The sequence below is a fragment of the Cnephaeus nilssonii genome (genome assembly GCF_951640355.1).
Source record: "Cnephaeus nilssonii genome assembly, chromosome: 18".
NCBI lineage: Eukaryota > Metazoa > Chordata > Mammalia > Chiroptera > Vespertilionidae > Cnephaeus > Cnephaeus nilssonii.
In genome coordinates this window covers 1,395,371-1,411,422 of record NC_137089.1, presented here as the reverse complement: position 1 = coordinate 1,411,422, position 16,052 = coordinate 1,395,371, and the positions used below count along the sequence as shown (strand labels likewise).

The following is a 16,052-nucleotide window of genomic DNA, read 5'->3' as shown; positions in this document are numbered from 1 at the left end:
GTGCGGTGCCGAGCCAGGCCGGACGCGCGGTGTGGTGGGTGCAGGGTCCACGGCAGGGTGCGGTGGGTGGGGAGCAGGACAGCCCACGTGCCACGTCTCACACGCACCGCAGCGGCCAGGGTGCAGGCCGGCTGGCGGGATCTAGCAGCGCAGACCCCGCTGTCCTCTCAGCAGGTGCTCCCGGGAACACGCCCCTCACCAGCTGACAAAGGCTGTGGACGGCTCTGCTCCACGCCGGACCTGCTGAGCAACGTCTCCTTCTCGGGGTTCAACGGCACGCACGCTGCCCTGCCATTCCGCGAGCCAGTGACCTGCAGGGTGAAGCGCCGGGGCCACAGTGCCTGGGCCGCAGCGGGCAGGTGTGCTGCACGGGGCCCAGGCCTGGCTCCCAGGCCCTGTGAGAGGGGGGCCGGCTCGGGCACCCCCCACCTCGGACGGAAAGTTGGCCGGAGCTGGGAGGACGTCTGGCGCCTATAAAAACGTCCCTCCCAGGGGAGCCTTCGGAGACAGACGCCCAGATCCCTCATTCTTTCCCTTATTTGCCGCTCTGAAAACTAGCTGCCTCCCGTTCTGAAACAGAATCCAGGTCACAACCTCGCACAGTGAATGGAGACCCCAAGAAAAAGGTCACCAGATCCAAAATATTTCTCGTCTGGCCAGAGGCCCGGGAGCTGTTTGCTTAGAGCTGAGCTCTGGGAGGGGCCGAAACCCGACCCGACACCCGTCCGTCCGTCCGAGCCGGGAGAGGGGGATGCGGGCTGCTCCCTCAGCGGGTGCTCCGGGGATGTCCTCCCCGCCCAGGAGCCATGTGGGCCTCTGTGCAGTGCAGGCCCCAGCGAGGCCCCGCGGGGAGAGCAGGTGCCAGTGCAGAACCAGAGGCCCCCCACGACCTCACACCTCCCACGCCCGCGGCCCAGGGCGCTCCTGCTGCACCACGTGGTTCCGGGCCTGACGTCGTGGGTACTGGCAGCCACGGGACCCGCCACAGCTGACGTCCTCCCTCCCCCACCGGCCTCCCACAGCTCACGTCACCTCCCAGGCTTCCACTTAACACCCAGCCGGGCGCACGGCTGCCCTGCACACAGGCGGCGCCCCACTTTTTCCCACTGCACACGTCGCTCAACCTTCACACCCATCGCTGTGTCCCGTGCAGGGGCACAGGCCTCGGCGTGGCCTGCTCTTCTGGAGAAGGGCCCGCGGGGGAGACAGGGCCCCCCAGTTCCTGAACAGATTCGCCCTTAAACTCCTGGGGGGCCGGCCCTCGGTCCCAGCCGGGCCACCGAAGCCGTTTCCTGAGATGCAGACGGACCCAGGAGGGAAAGCATGGAGCAGCAGACAGCTGGAGGGCGGGACAGGTGAGGAGAGACGCGGCGGAGGTCGGGAGGTCGGTAGGTCGGTGCGGACAGACACGCACAGCAGCAGCCACGCGGGATCCGGGGCTCCTCCTGGGGCCGCAGCTCCGAGGGCCAGCACGTCGGCAAACGTGAGGTCTGCGTCTTCCCCAGAGACCCCGAAGCCGCCCAAGAATGGGCTTGAGTGGCGACTCAGAGGGGGTGCCCCCAGGGCTTACAGAACTCGCCATGTCAGTCAAGCGGGGTGTCCCAGAGACATGCTTTTCAGGATGCAACTGCCTACCAGCCTGAAAGAGGGGGGCTGTCCCATGCACAGAGGCAGGGGGCCCTGGGGAAGATGCTACCCCCTGGGAAGCCCCAATCACCCCCACCCCCGCTGCCCGAAAAGGCACGAGCGCGCCGGCCGCCAGCCCTCGGGGAGCAGCTGCGCCGGGAGGGTGAGTGCAAGCCTCCCCTCTAGGGACGGGTTTGGAACGAAGAGGTGGTTTGGGCCCAGGCAGACGGCCAGTCTTCACTGGGGCCCCTCCCTCTGCGCCTCCAGGAAGCTTACAGCCTGAGGTGCACCCCATCTCGGTCTCTCACCAGGAGGGCAGCACGCACCCTGCAAACAGACCGCACCTGTCTGTACCTTCCAGCACGTTCTCTCCTCAGACCTCCTGTGTCCCTCCCAGAACAGGGCGCCCGCAGAGTGAGTGGTTTCCCCTGGAGGCACCGAGACAGTGGCCTGCGACGCCGCGCTGCCCTCCTGCGGGGCGTGCCAGGAGACCCCGGTCTGTCCAGGCGTCAGCAGCCCTCCCCCACCCAGTGGGTCTGAGGCGGTGAGGAAGGCAGAAGCTGCTCTTCCAAACGCTGGCACCAGCAGGTTAAAGGGACACTGCCACGCCACCTGCCCGGCAAGAGGGGCAGCGTCGGGAGCTAGATGTCGCTGAGGGGGAGCAGAGGGAGCGGACGGAGCCAAGGATAACCCCTGGGAGCCGGGGCGGGCTTGCTGCACCAGGAAGTTACCCTGCACACTCCAGGGGACCGCGGCATTGCCCGCCAAGGATCAGCACCCCCCCCCCCCACCTACAGGGAGCAGGGGCGGCGTCTGAGCAGAGGGGCCCGCGGTCTAGCCGGGGGAGGTGCAGGCCGGCTGGAAGGCCGGAGCAGCGCAAGCCCACAGGAGCTGGGAAGGTGGTTACTTTGAAAAAGCTTAGGCCCTGGTCGCCGGGGGCAGCTGGCCGTGGGTTCCGGTACCGGTCCGGGCACAAACCTAGGTTTTGGGTTCGATCCCTAGGAGGGGTGTGCACAGGAGGCAACCAATCGATGTTTCTCTCACATCACTGTTTCCCCTCTCCCTTCCTCTCTAAGATCAACTAGAAAACAACAGCACACACATCCTTGGTGAGGTTTTAACAATCACACTCTCTCACACAGAAAGCTCCCAGCCGTTCCCACGCCGGAGATAATGGAACCCCAGGGAACAGAGAGCTCTCGCCCAGAACACACGCAACCACGTGGTCTGCAGCCGTGGGCCTGCGGCAGACCGCTCGGGCCCCACATGCTAAGCTTTAACATGAGACAGAAGCTCTGGACACGGCCTTGGCTTTGGCCTTGAAGATAAGGTTGGACTTCTTCCTCGCAGGACGGGTGGAGATGGGACACAAAAGGGCAGCCTCCTATGTCCACCCGAGCACGCCGGCCACACCCCAACCTCCCGTGCGCGGCCCGGGAAATGCCTCTCTCGATCCCGTGGAGAGCACGGCTCCCGCCACAGCACGCGCAGGCTCTCCGTCAGTCAGAAAGGCGCGGGCAGCACAGCAGGGCCCAGGCCACCGCGCGACCCCAGGGCACAGCCCAGAGGCTGGGGGAGCGAGCGCCTGGGCCTCCACGAGCCTTAGTCCCACCCTGACGTGCACACCCAGGGCCGCGCAGCACAGGAGAAAGGCCTGCAGGGCGGCAGGGAGCCTGTAGGAGACACCGTAAGCGCACACACCTTGCTCTTTCCTCAGACCCGTGTTCACAGGGAGAAGACATGACCGCAGCGCACAGAGCCAGCCTTTCCCGCGGGTGCAATCTGCAGCATCGTGACTCAGCTGCCGCGGCCTGGCAGGTGAGGTCACCTGGGCGTGACGGCCTCAGGCAGGGCCAGGGCAGCGGTGTGCCCTTTCCGGACCACCTCCCCCGCAGGACGCCCCCCCTCCAGCCCGGTCCCTTCCAAGAACAGCCCCGGGACCAGGATGCCGCCTCCGGCCTAGATGGCTGAACCAATTAGAGACGGTCACGTACAAATATGGAAAGTATGCGCTTGGTTACAGAGATCCTTCTTCTGGGCGGCGGGTGAGTCCACCAAGAAAACGATGCAGGCCCGGCCGGCTGGCGGCGTCCGTGCACTGAAAGGTTGAAAGGTGCTGGTGAGGTTCCCGGCCAGGGCACGTGCCGGGTTGCGAGCTCGATCCCGGTAGGGGTCGGGCAGGTCCATGTTTTGCGCTCACATCCGTGTTTCTTCCCCCTCCCTCCTCTCTCTGTAGAATAAAGAAACAACAGGCCATCAAGGTGATTGCCACCTGTCACCACGGCGCCCGCTTCCACAGCAGCGGCTGCGCCAGGCCCGCCAGCCTCCGGCACCGCCGGCCCTCCCCGCGGAGACTGGCCCTTCGGCTCCGCGTGGTGTGCGCCTGCGGCTGGGCAGGAAGGGATTCCGGGAGCCCCCGCAGCACTGCAGGGTGCGGGGGTCCTGCCTGCCTGTGGGAGAGGCAGGCTGGCAGAGGGACACAGGGTCCGGGCTGCCGGGTGGCGGCGAGCGCACACGTGGTGAAGGCGGTGCCTGCTCCTTAAGGAAGACTCAGATCAAACATCTTAGTTCAAAACAGGCCTCTCTCCCGCCTCCCGTCCACTGCAGGGGCGGCCTGAGAGCATAGCACAGGTGCCCGGGGCGTCAGCGGACTCCCCATCAGGCTGGGCACAGGCTGCAAGGACCGGAGCCGCTCCCCTGACAGCTGGAAGGGTGCAGGGGGTGACTGCACACGAGTGGGACCCGGCTGTCCGGGCTCGGAGCGCAGCTGGGCCGCCCAAGCCTCTGCTGACGCCCGAGAGGCCGGGCTGGAGGGTCACTGGCCTGACTTGAGAGGAACTAAGTGGCCACGTGCCAGAGACCCGTGGGCCTGTGCGCGTGACCTCTGAGGGGGCCTCCAGGGAACTGACGGTCAAGGCTGGGCAAGCGGGTGGCCCGGCCTCAGGCAGAGTGGGCCCCTCACGGAACCCCCGCTCCACGGATCAGGAGCCCGCAGGCTCGGGCCCAGGAATTCCACCCGCTCCCAAGCCTTATCTGGGCGCCACATTGCTCAATGCTGCTGGACAGCCTTTGCGCTGTGGCTCTCGCTGCTAATTTTAACCACCCTACATTCTCCCACAACAGGAACGGGCACCCGCACGGCACCCGCCGCAGGCTGCCTCCGAGGCACGTGCCCCTCCCTCCCCCACCCGTCCTGCGGGTAGTCGCTGCTAACCACGGTCACAACGAGGAACCACAGCCACCACCCCCTCCGGGTCCTCTCCAGCCACTCCTCAGGGGCCAGCGTGCCCACGCCAGCGCCAGCCCGTCCACCTGTTTCTGGAGCACTGAGCACCCCCATCCCCATCCCCCACTCAGACTGGCAGCCAAGTTCCCGTCTCGCAGGGCCCAGTGCAGCCAGGCGGCAGCTCCAGGACAGGGCTCCGCGGCCGGGAGAGCCGAAGACCCGTGAGCACTCCCTCCCTAAGAAAATGGGGTCGTGTGTTTTTGTGGGAAGTGGCCCACAGCCTTCACCACATTTTCAAAGGAATCCATGACCCCAACCAGGTTAGAAACCACCCAGCTAGAGTGGGGGAGGGGCGGGAACAGGGCCCCTCGATGGGTACAGGAATTCTTGCCCCGAGATGGTCATTACACAACCTTTTCATAACTTTTCAGTCAGTCCTCCCTTCTGTAGTTTCCTTTAGAACGGATTGAGCAATTTAGTTTCATACAGAAAAAAAGCAGGTAAAAAAGAAAGAAAGGTAGGTGGGTTCTGAGCTTAAGAAAGCGAGGAGGGCCGCCCAGGCCATTGCAGAGCGGACGGTGCTCTGGGCCTCACGAGACAGTCACACCAGAAACGCGAGACCAAGCGCTCGTCTGGACCTGACCTGAGCACGCAGAGGCGAGGGGCTGGCACCCCGTCGGAGAAGCCGGGCGGCGGCAGGCGGCGGACGAGGCTCCCCTGGGCTGGCCACGCGGCTGGCGGGGCGGGGGCCTGTGCGGAGGCTCCGTGTACAGGGCTAGCCCGTTCATTTGAAGTGGCCCAGCCCAGATCGAGCGGAGGAAAGACCGAGTGAGGAAGAAACCAGGCCGGCAGCACACGGCCTCCCGTCTCAGAGGCCGGAGCCCCTCCAGGCGCACCTGGTGCAGCTGCAGTGCGTGACGCGGGCGGGCGGGCCTCGCACCGGCGCAGGGACCGTGTGGCCTGCAGGGCTGCCCGCCTGGCTGCACGGGGGTGGGGTTCAGGCTGAGCTGGCGAGGCTGCCCTCCTCCGGCCCTCCCTGGGCTCCTGCCCCGCACCTCGGCCGGGCTCGGACTGCCCGAGCCAGCGGGAGCCCGGAAGGAGGAAGTGGCCGTGCACATGCGACGTGACCACGCCGAGCTCCGTGACAGCGGCGCCAAGCACCCGCCGCGCCGGGGCCAACGCAGCTCCTTCCTCTGCCACCTCCTCGAGGCCCAGGCGCCACGGACCATGGCCACCAGCTCTCGCCAAACAGGAAACCACGCCAGGCGGCCCGAAGGCCGAGGCTGGTCCCTCATACAGGCACAGCCTGGCCGCGCAGGGCGGCCGAGTGGAGGAGGCACCGTGAAGGCCTGACGGCCACCCTGTCCCCTGGCCTCTGCTCCGTGGGCCCACCTGCTGGCCACAGGCCCGAGCCGCGGGCTGTGCGGCCAGGGCCTCGGTGCCGCTGCCCACCTCCCGGGCGGCCCTGGCCGAACCCCCCCCGCCACCCCCCCGCCCCAGCTACATGCGGAGGCCACCTACTTCCTGGCAATAGAAGGCCGCCACAGCTTGTGACAGCGACCCCACGCCAGGTGCACGGGGCGCTGGAGCGGTGAGCGATGAGCACTGCCAGCTCCACAGCTGGGAGGGGCTGATGGAGAAGCTCCTGGTCGCCGGCCGGTGCTCACTGGTTGGAGCGTCGTCCCCTACTCCAAAGAGGCCGGTTCAACTCCCGGTGGGGCACACACAGGAGGCGAGCGGTCGATGTTTCTCTCACGTCCGTGTTTCTCTCTCTCTCGCTCCCTGAAATCAATAAACATCCTCGGGTGAAAACTTAAAAAAGAAGCTCCCAGTCCTTGGTCCTCTGGTTATCAGATGCAGCCTGGAGGCAGGTCCCTCAGACACGGCCCGGGTGCCCCGAGGGACAAGCCACACGAGAACCGTCAGAACTCAACAATTCCCTGCCAAGACGGCGGCCTGCTGACATTACCCCCACGGGGAAGGGGGACACGCAGGGCACTCCACGGGCACACGCGGGACCACGCCCACGGCAGCCAGCACAGCGTGGCACCTGTGGCTCAGGCTGGAAGTGAATACTGCATGCATAAAACTGTCTTGCAACTTTTTTAAAAAAATGTAAATCTAGACAAGATCTTCCCAGGGTTAAAAATCAGCCCCCCCAAAAAATAAATAAAAGGGAGAAAGCATGGGTTGAAAAGTTGAGAAATCCTGGTTTGGGGCTTAAGACCAGCTGTGGCTAAAAGAACCAGGCCAGCCCCCCTCAGCCCGGAGGACCCTGAGCCGCAGGCCAGGCTCCCGTGTGGTGGCCCTCCCCCCACCCTCCCCCGGGCCCACCAGGAGGGCCCGCCTGGCTGAGACACACTCCGCCCAGAAAGCCAACAGCGTCTGCGGATACCCCCCGGGCCACACCCAGCTGCCTCGGCTGGCAGGCGGGAAGGCGAGTGGGGTCCCGCAGAGCAGGCCCGGGTCTGCCAGGCTCGCACTGTCTTTCCCGTGGGCTTCAGGCACCGCCATGTTTCGAGGTCTTATGTTGGCAGAGAGCTGGCCCCCGGGGGGACGAGTCCAGGAGAGAAGCCCCGGCTGGTCCAGGGGCACAGGTCAGGGTGCAGGAGACGCAGATGCCCCAGGGACAGCGAGGCCTGGCACTCCCTCGGTCCCCACGGTGGCCTCGGCGCTGAGTGTCTGCCAGAGACGCGGGCGCCTGGGCCTCCTGCAGGGCTGCGCAGGCCCCGGAAACACTCGGGAAGGAGAGCCGACAGCCGGGCACACCACCCCGCAAAGCACCCTGCGGCCGGGTTCTCAGGGTGACTCGGTCCATTAGAACGAATCAGCAGTGGCCCCCAAGTTCAGCACACACTACCAGGAACGTGCTCAGCTCGCCGCGACGGCAGTAAGGAGGTCAGAAGCGGTCTACAGCCCACTTGGTGGCCCTGCCCCTCCGCTGGGCGACTAAGTCACCTGTGCCCGTGACTTCGCAGAGTGGTAAGCACGTCCCCACAGCCGAGCAGCCACTGCGTGGCCAGAAGGCAGCGCCGTGGGGAGAGGCCCCGGGTCCTGGCCACGCGAGGGCTCCCCGCCCAGGCAGGACTGTGTGGGCAGAACCATCCCCAGATGGACCGGTTCTGAGGGATCCTGAGGAAATCCACAGGAAGATGGTTGAGAACTATTTCCCCAAACCGTATCATGAGCAGCAGCAACCACGGCCGCACTGGCCCGGCTTCCAGGCTCTCCCACAGGCCCACAGGCCTATCTGAGCCGCACAACCACAACGGACACACGCGCAGGCTCTTATCTGCCCGCAGCCTCGCCGCCGCTGCGCCAACCGCCGGACGGACCAAGGACAGGCCGATAACAGCTGGTGACAATGCCACGAGGGCCGGCCCCGGGCCGCGTCCGCTCGCCTGGCTCCGACACCGTCCGGCCTCCATCTCTCACAGGGTTTTGAACTCCTGTCACTGCCACCGGCTCCTTGTGGGTCCTCGGACACAGGGTCCCAGTTCCACGGGCATCGGACTCGTGCTAACCGCACTCCTTTACGGAGAGTTACCACCGCTGCTCGCTCAGTGTGGAAGGAAGAAGACGTGACGTCCCAAACGGCGCACACACGTTCTCGGTGCACGTGCAGGACCCAGCTTTTCCGGGGGGTGGGGGCAGCCCGCAGCCCCCACACCCGCTCGGTGTTAGCAAAGACCCAACACTCCAAGGTTCACCCCCAGCTCAGCCACTTACTGTGTGGCTTTGGGCAAGTTACTTAACCTCTCTGCCTCCTGTTCTCCCTGCTGAGTGGAGCTCCTGGTAACACAGCTCAGCCCTGGCCGGGTCCCGTCCCGCAGAGAGAGGGAGGCCGGCCCTCAGCGTTATTTCTCCAGGCCCGCTGAGTGCCAGGAACAAATCCTCATCACGCTCCCTGGTTACAACCCAGAAGCTGGAGCTTGGATCAGCGGGCGGCTTCTGGGCCAAGGACACGAGGCCAGGGATGGCCCCGCCAGGGCGCCCACGCTCCCTGCACAGGCCGGGCCCGGACCGCCGCAGCTGAAGCACAGGGGCGCCGGCCTCTGTACCCCCTTAGGAGCGGAAGCACTTAGCCACCCGAATAACTCCGGGGCGCTTCCCTTCCCTGTCCCCCTGGGCTCGTGAGCCTGAGCTGGCAAATCAGAGAGCAGACAGCTCGGCTCCACAGCCACCCAGCACCCACTCCCAAATCAGAGCTGCCTTCGCATGGGGCACGGGGGCAGGAGGGGTGCAGGACGGGGCGGAGGACGGGGCGCAGGAGGACGGGAAGCAGCGCTGGCCCTGGCCGGCCCGGAAGGTCTGGCTCCATCCAGCAGAGGGTAGCAGTGGGCAGGCCTGAGGGGCTGACTCCCACGGTGTGGTGCGGCGGATTTCCACAGCCCGCCTTCCCAGGGCCCGTTTCAGGCAGCACCCGGGTGGGAGGTGGGGAGAGTCTAGGACAAGCGGCGTGCTGTGCCGTCACCGAGGCCCGGGTCCCCTTCAGCAGCCCCGGCCTTCCCAAGCCTCTGGTTAAGAACCTGACTCAGTGTCAAGGTCCGAGACGCCAAGAGGGTGTAAGCAGGACAATGGAGGCGGCACCTTTAGGCTCCTCCACCCACGTGCCCAGAGTGGGCGAGGGGCGCGCTGCCTGCCCGTGTCTCCTGCGCCGTCAGAACCACAAACCCTGACGGCCATCGGGGGCAGCTCCTAGCATCCCTGACCCCTGGGAGCAAAGGGCTCCTCAGTCTGAGGACAGGTCTTGTCCCCAAACGCACTCCACTTCCGCGGCGACAGGTTCTTCCCGGCCGCTGCGAACAGGAGGCCGGTCCCACTTCCAGCCGCCCACGAGCAGCCTCAGCGCTGGGCGGCAGCCTGCTTCCTGCCGCACTGAGGGGGCCCAGGGAGGTTTCGGGAGAGGCCCCGCCTTGGGGAACCCCTGGGCCCTCTCACCCCCCAGTGGCTCTCCCCGGGATGAGCAGACCCCTCCCAGAACTGTGCTCCGCGCAGGGGGGACCCGCAGCACAGGCTCCTGGACTCCGCAGGGAGAACCTGTCCCCGCCCAAACCCGGCCCCCCACACCCCGGGGGGGCCCGCAGGGAGAACCTGTCCCCGCCCAAACCCGGCCCCCCACACCCCGGGGGGACCCGCAGGGAGAACCTGTCCCAATTCAAACCCGGCCCCCCACACCCCCGCAGCATGGCTCCTGGACTCCGCAGGGAGAACCTGTCCCAGCCCAAACCCGGCCCCCCACACCCCGGGGGGACCCGCAGGGAGAACCTGTCCCCGCCCAAACCCGGCCCCCCACACCCCGGGGGGACCCGCAGGGAGAACCTGTCCCAGCCCAAACCCGGCCCCCCACACCCCGGGGGACCCGCAGGGAGAACCTGTCCCCGCCCAAACCCGGCCCCCACACCCCCAGACCTTGCCCGCTTCCAGCACGCCTTTCTGACAAATTAAACTGGAGCTGCAGACACTGCTCAGGCTTCCATTAACCCGACCACGGGAAACACCTGCGTTTACGAAGGGCCATTCCCTGTCCGTCAGCGCCCACCTGGGCGAACAGGCAGTTCATCAGACAAATGAGCGGCACGAGGTCCCCATTAAGCACGTGGCCCTCGCCCCGCCCCCGGGCTCGGGGAAACAGCGCGTGGAAGCACTTCACGCAGGGGCTGCCTCGAGCCTCAGGTGTGGGAACTCAGACCGTGTCCCCACGAACCTCCACGCACAGTCCTGCCCCGAGGGCCCCACCCACGGCCACTGCACACTCCCTTCCTCCCCGCCAGCAGAAGGCACTCCTCTCCTGGAATGTTCCAGCAACAGGGCGGCGCTGGCACCCAGGGCAGGTCGACGATCCCTTTCATTGTAATTGAGGCCCCTTCAGTGGCCCCCACCCGCGGTCTGTCTGTTCGGTGGTGTGGTAACTAGTGACAGGTGTGTCTCGGGGTCAGCGAGGCCACAAACTCCGGGAGCCCCGGGGCCTCGGCAGCCCGGCCTCCTCCAAGGTGCGGGCAGCTCCCTGCGGACCTGGGCGAGGTCCTGAGGGCCAGAGGTCCTTACTGCCCGAGCGGCTGTGGTCACAAACCCCCTGCCGGCTACAGGGGGCTGCGGGTCAGGGGCCGACGGCTGCCGCCGCGGGCGAGCGGCCAGGAAGCGCGCGGCCTCCGCTGGGGTCCCGCCTTCACCTCCTAAGAGCACAGGCTGAGGGCAGCAACGCGAGGTCCGCCTATTTCACACCCTCCTCCGCCATCGAGTCTGTGCTGGTAACAACTACGCAGAAGACTCTCTGGACCCGGGGGGGGGGGGTCACACCTCCCCACCCAGCAGCGTTCTGAGCTGCAGTCACAGTCCTTCTGTCACGGAGAAGGAGGGTGGTCATTCAACTCCAGTAGGAAAGCACGTGCCATCAGAACAAACTCCACGAGGAGGCGGAGCAAACACGCAAGTTCAGGAAGAAGAGGGAAACACATCCGCATTCCAGCAGGTTCTAAGGGTGCTGGGGGCCCCGCCCGAGCCCTTCACGGCGGAGACGTGTGAGATGCATTTAGATGCCTGTATTTACAATATTCTAGAAACCGCCTCTTACAGCTGCTTGAGATCAGCACGGAAGAGTTTAGATGTCAACTTAACAGCCCCCCGTTTTCCAGTCACCCCACAGCGACTCCGACTATCGGTGAAGCGGCTGCGCAGGCAGCGTCCGTGCCAGGAAGCGCTGCTCCCCACTGGCTGGGTGCCCCCGGCCGCCTCCTGCCTGGAGCGGCCGAGCCCCCGCCTTCAGAGTAACTCGGGGGAAACGATTCCTTTCCCACTCCAAACCAAAAGCCGTCCTCTTCGGGATAAATATATTTTCCTAAGACGATGACTCAACTGCTGGCAGCGAGGAGCCGGTTTACTGTTTGCCGGCCTTGCGCCGCCCGGGGCCGCTCGGCGTGTGCAGCAGCATCTGTGTGCGAGCGCAGCGGCCGCATCTGGACAGACCAGCGCGCGCGCCCCCTCCCCGGCACCTGTTGTAAGAGCTGCTGCGTATTTTACACGCACGAGTGTCCTTTCTTCAAAATGGGCAGAATCTGGTCGCTGACCAAGCCAACTGGCTCCAGGGCTCCCAGGCAAACCTCGGGCCTGCAGCGCCCGCACGCCCCAGTGGAAGGTCCCTCCTGCACGCAGCCAGCAGCCTCTCGGGCACCGGCTCAGGAATGCAGCTCCCCGCGCTGCCAGCAAAATCCTCCAACAGGTTTGGGAGGATGGAAACACCAAGGACTTAGGGCTGAAGCAGGCTCCCTCACCTGGGCTGCAGGCCAGGTAGAGGTGGGCGGGCAGGTGGCCAGGCTCGGGGGACCGAGAGGCTCTGCAAATCCCGTCAGCTGCGGGAGGACCTGCTGGGGACCCGGGGGCCAAATGCCCAGCACCATGTGTACCCCTGGGGGTGGGGGGTGGCCAGACTCTGCGTGACCCCTGTCTCACCTGAGGTTCCAAACCAGCCACACAGCCTCAGCCTTTCCCTGTACCTTCGGGCGCTGGTTCATGTCCCACAACCTCCGAAAGCGAGTGCAGGCAGAGCGGCTTACTGCGCTCCGAGGACGCAGCCGCTCCCCCTGCAGGCCGGCTGGCCGGCCTTAAAGCGATGTCTGCCAGGGAACCCAGGACCCCGAGGCCTGCCTGGGATGGCTGAACCGAGGTGAGCACACTCAACAGGCGCCACGTCTGCTGCCCCAGCCCGGGCACCGGCCCCAGCCCTGGGCATCGGCTCAGGTCTGCGATGCTGCGATGCGCTGTGCTGGGGGGCCTGGGGGAATGCAACCTCAAAAGGAAAGCAGAATGTGGGTTCTGCTGTTGCCCTCCAGGTCTGTGGAGTGTTAATCTTCTTAAAATGCCTCCTCTAAGAGTCACTTACAAGAAAGCAGGTTCATTCCCACTGCTAGGCCCCCGCACCCCACCAGCATCCCCCAGTTCCCACCCGGAGGGCAGCAGGCCCTCGATTTCAGGCAGGGACCGGGACGCCTTCTGTCCCATTTAAAAGGCCCACCACCTCCCAGGTCCCTGAAGGTGCCCGATTTCACAAAGGCTTAGCATTTGATACCTTAAAAAAAAGAAAAAGGCCAAGCACTTTGAAAGTTCCACATCTAAAAAGACCCTTGTTCATTGATTTGGGGAGGGTAATTAAGCTAATCTAAACAAGGGGACCTTGTCTGGGCGCGGCGGGGGAGGGGCGGCCGGCCTGGCCTGGAGCCCCCTGCACAGCAGGAGCCTAGCTCCAGGGTCCTCTCCCACCCCTTCCCTTTCCCTGCGGCTGCTCTTCTCCTGGGGGGGGTGGGGGGGGCTCTTCCTTCTCTCTGGTCAGATCTCTGCTTGGCAAAGCTAGATGCCTGGTTTCCTGGCTTGGCGTCCAGGCAGCCCACCTAACGGGTTCTGCTGAGAGCGCCTTCAGCAGCGAGGTGCTGTTGTGATCACAGAAACCCGGGAACCGGACCAGGCCGGCGTGGGGCAGCATCCTCCCTGTCCGCAGTAGGAACACGGCTTCCAGCACATTCCAGCCCCACAAATTACAGGCTGGGCTCTGCCAGGGGTGTTTCCGAAGAGGGCACTAGTAATTTGGGGTTGTCTGCCACCTACAGCGCTCGCCAGTCGCCCTCACTCAGTGCCAGCCCGTGAGGCTGAGTCACAAACCACCCCTCCGGCTACACGGGGCTGGGCTTCGGGCTTGGGGACAAGGCGTGACAGGCACAACAGGCACCCCAATTAGAAAATAACAGCGTGGCCCGGACCCCAGCTCGGCCCACTGCTCCTCCCGCCAACCCCGCGGCCCTGAGACCAACCCAACACCCAGCAGCCGGGACGCTGGCCGCTTTCCTCCACGGGAGCCGGGGAGCCACGGCTGCCGCAGCCCCCCTCGCGGGCAGACCTGGAGGGCCTGGGACCCGTTCCCAGACTCCTTCACCCCTTCCCACCTCCCCTCCTCTCCAGGAAGCAAAGCTGGAGGGCAGAGGGAGCCCAGGATGGTAAAAGCCGAAAACCACCCCGGAGCTCACCCAGTCCAACCTCCGCTCAGCTTTCACGATGCGACAGGGGGCACGACAGGGGGCGCGGCTGCAGCACTGCCTCAAGGGGCCAGGAATGCCCCCCGGGGAGCTAGAAGCAGCGGGCGGCCTCCCCAGGGGGCACCCTCCACACCCTCCACCACTAAATCGCCAACATGCATTTCAAACGCATCGCAAACGAGCCACTTCTTTCCTTTCCAGCTGCTGCCCCTAAAAACAATCAGCCTGGACAGGCTGAAATTCCTGACTGTGAAGGCAACCTATCTCCCCGCCCCCACCCCCCTCCTCCTCTGGCCTGGTCACTCCAGCTGGGGCCTGGGCCCTGCCCTGCCCCAGCCCTGCCCCTTCCCACCTTCCAGCAGATTCTGCAACATCCCTCCCAGGCATTCAGTAGCCTCGGACTCTTCACCACCTCCTTCAGGTTTAGCAGAAAATCACCCCCACCTTGGAAAGGAGGTGAGGGGCTACTGTCTCGGATCCCCCGCCGCGTGTCACACTTCTTCATCAGCAGACCATGCCCCCAGCTTTTTCTTGCTTTTTTTCCGTCAAGCACAAAACAGAAGGAAGCCTGGCCTGCACCTACCTGGCTGCCCACCCTGCAGGGAGGGAAGGTGAGGGCACGCGCCCAGAACCCGGGGAAGAGCCAGTCGGGTTTTCCCGTAGAAACGGGCTTAGTTCTGACAAACACTTGGCCCCACGATGGCTTCAGTCACTCAAACTCTCCCCTGCTCCCCAGGCCCTAGGGTGGGAGGCACCCCGATAACCAGAAACTACAGGCCCCTTTAGCTCGAGTCAGCTGAGGCATCAAAGGAAAAAAACACTCCCTAGGACCCCCCCCCCCCCCCGCAACCTTCTAGAAACATTGCAAATAGGGAACCAGGGGGCTGTGCTCTCCCCCCCCGCCCCCCCACATGTGCTCCGGGAGCAGCTGCGGCTGGAGGTGCTCCCTGGGACCCAATGCAGAGCCACCCGCCCGGAGAGGAACGGGTTAAGCTCTAGGCGGTCGGCGGCTCGGGAAAGGGGAACCGGTGCTGGGATGCAGGCGAGCCCACGGGCGGAAGGGACTGGTGCAGGGCGCGCCGGCTCCCCTCCTGAGGGACGCGCTGGGCCCCAGGACAGAGGTGCTGCCGGCCTCGGCGCAGGTGAGACAGACCCGCAGCGCAGGGGGCGGCGCGGGGCGTGCGTGCGGCACCGGCTGGGGGCGCGGGGGCCCGCGTGCGGGGCGGGGCGGGGCGGGCTCCCGGCCGAGGGGGCAGAGGCGCAACTCTCAGAAGTTGGAGGTGTCGGGTCGGGAAGGCAGGGCAAGGTCGTGGCCACGGGGGCGAGCAGCCGGGCTTCTCCGGGAGTAGAGAAACCCGAGAAGCCGGGAGGGGATGCTGCGGGGAGGGGTGCGACGCGGGGCAGGGTCCCGGGAAGGTGTACACCTCGGAGCGGGGCCCGGAATGCCCCGGAGGCTGCGGGGACGGGGACGAGGAGGGGCAGGTGCAGCCCGGAGAGAGGAGGGAGGGGTCAAGGGTGCGGGCGGGTGTCCCGGCGGGAGCGGGAGGCGACGTCCGGGCGGGGCGTGGGGTGTCCTCCCCGAGGAAGAGATGCCGGGAGCGGGCGAGTTCGAGGCCGCAGCCGCGCGGGGGTGGGGGTGGGGGAGCGGCAGGTGCCGGGCGCCCAGGTGCAGGGCGCCCAGGTGCGGGGCCTGGTCCGGCGGCGGCCGCTCACCTGTCTCCTACGGCCGGGGCCGCGGGGCGGCGGGGCGGCCGGGCCGGGCGGCGCTGGGGGCGGCGGGGGCGCGGGGCCCCGGGCGCTCGGGAGCGGCGGCTGAGGCGGGACCGCGGCGGCGGCTCCTCGGCGGGCGGGCCGGCCGGGCAGGCTGGCTGCGGGCGACGCGGGCGCGGAGGGAGCGCTGCGAGAATGCGGCCGGCGCGCCGGGACAACGCCGCTTTATCGGGTCGGAAACAGCCGCCGCGCGCCGCTTCCGCTGACGCAGCGCGGCCTGCGCTCATGACTATGCAGCAGCCGCCGCGGGAGGCGGGGGCGGGGCCTGAGCTGCGCGTGCCCATTGGCCGCCTGTCTCCCCGCCCACCTCGCGGCCCCGCCCCGGCCCCGAGGCCCCGCCCCTGCCGCATCCCACCTCCCTCCTCCCCGGAGCTGAGTCCCGCGCGCCCCCAACCCGGGCTCCTCAA

The 16,052-nt window shown here is 66.3% G+C and overlaps 1 protein-coding gene across 2 annotated transcripts in view; it reads right to left on the bottom strand.

Annotated features, from left to right (window-relative positions):
• The window catches only part of SLC45A4 (solute carrier family 45 member 4), a 41,025-nt gene extending 25,229 nt beyond the window's left edge, over positions 1-15,796 (bottom strand). For both annotated transcript variants that reach the window (XM_079796465.1, XM_079796467.1), the window contains exon 1: positions 15,589-15,796. The gene's annotated coding sequence lies outside the window, so the exon portion shown is untranslated. The remainder of the gene's footprint in view (positions 1-15,588) is intronic.
• Between the last annotated feature and the right edge of the window lie 256 nt (positions 15,797-16,052).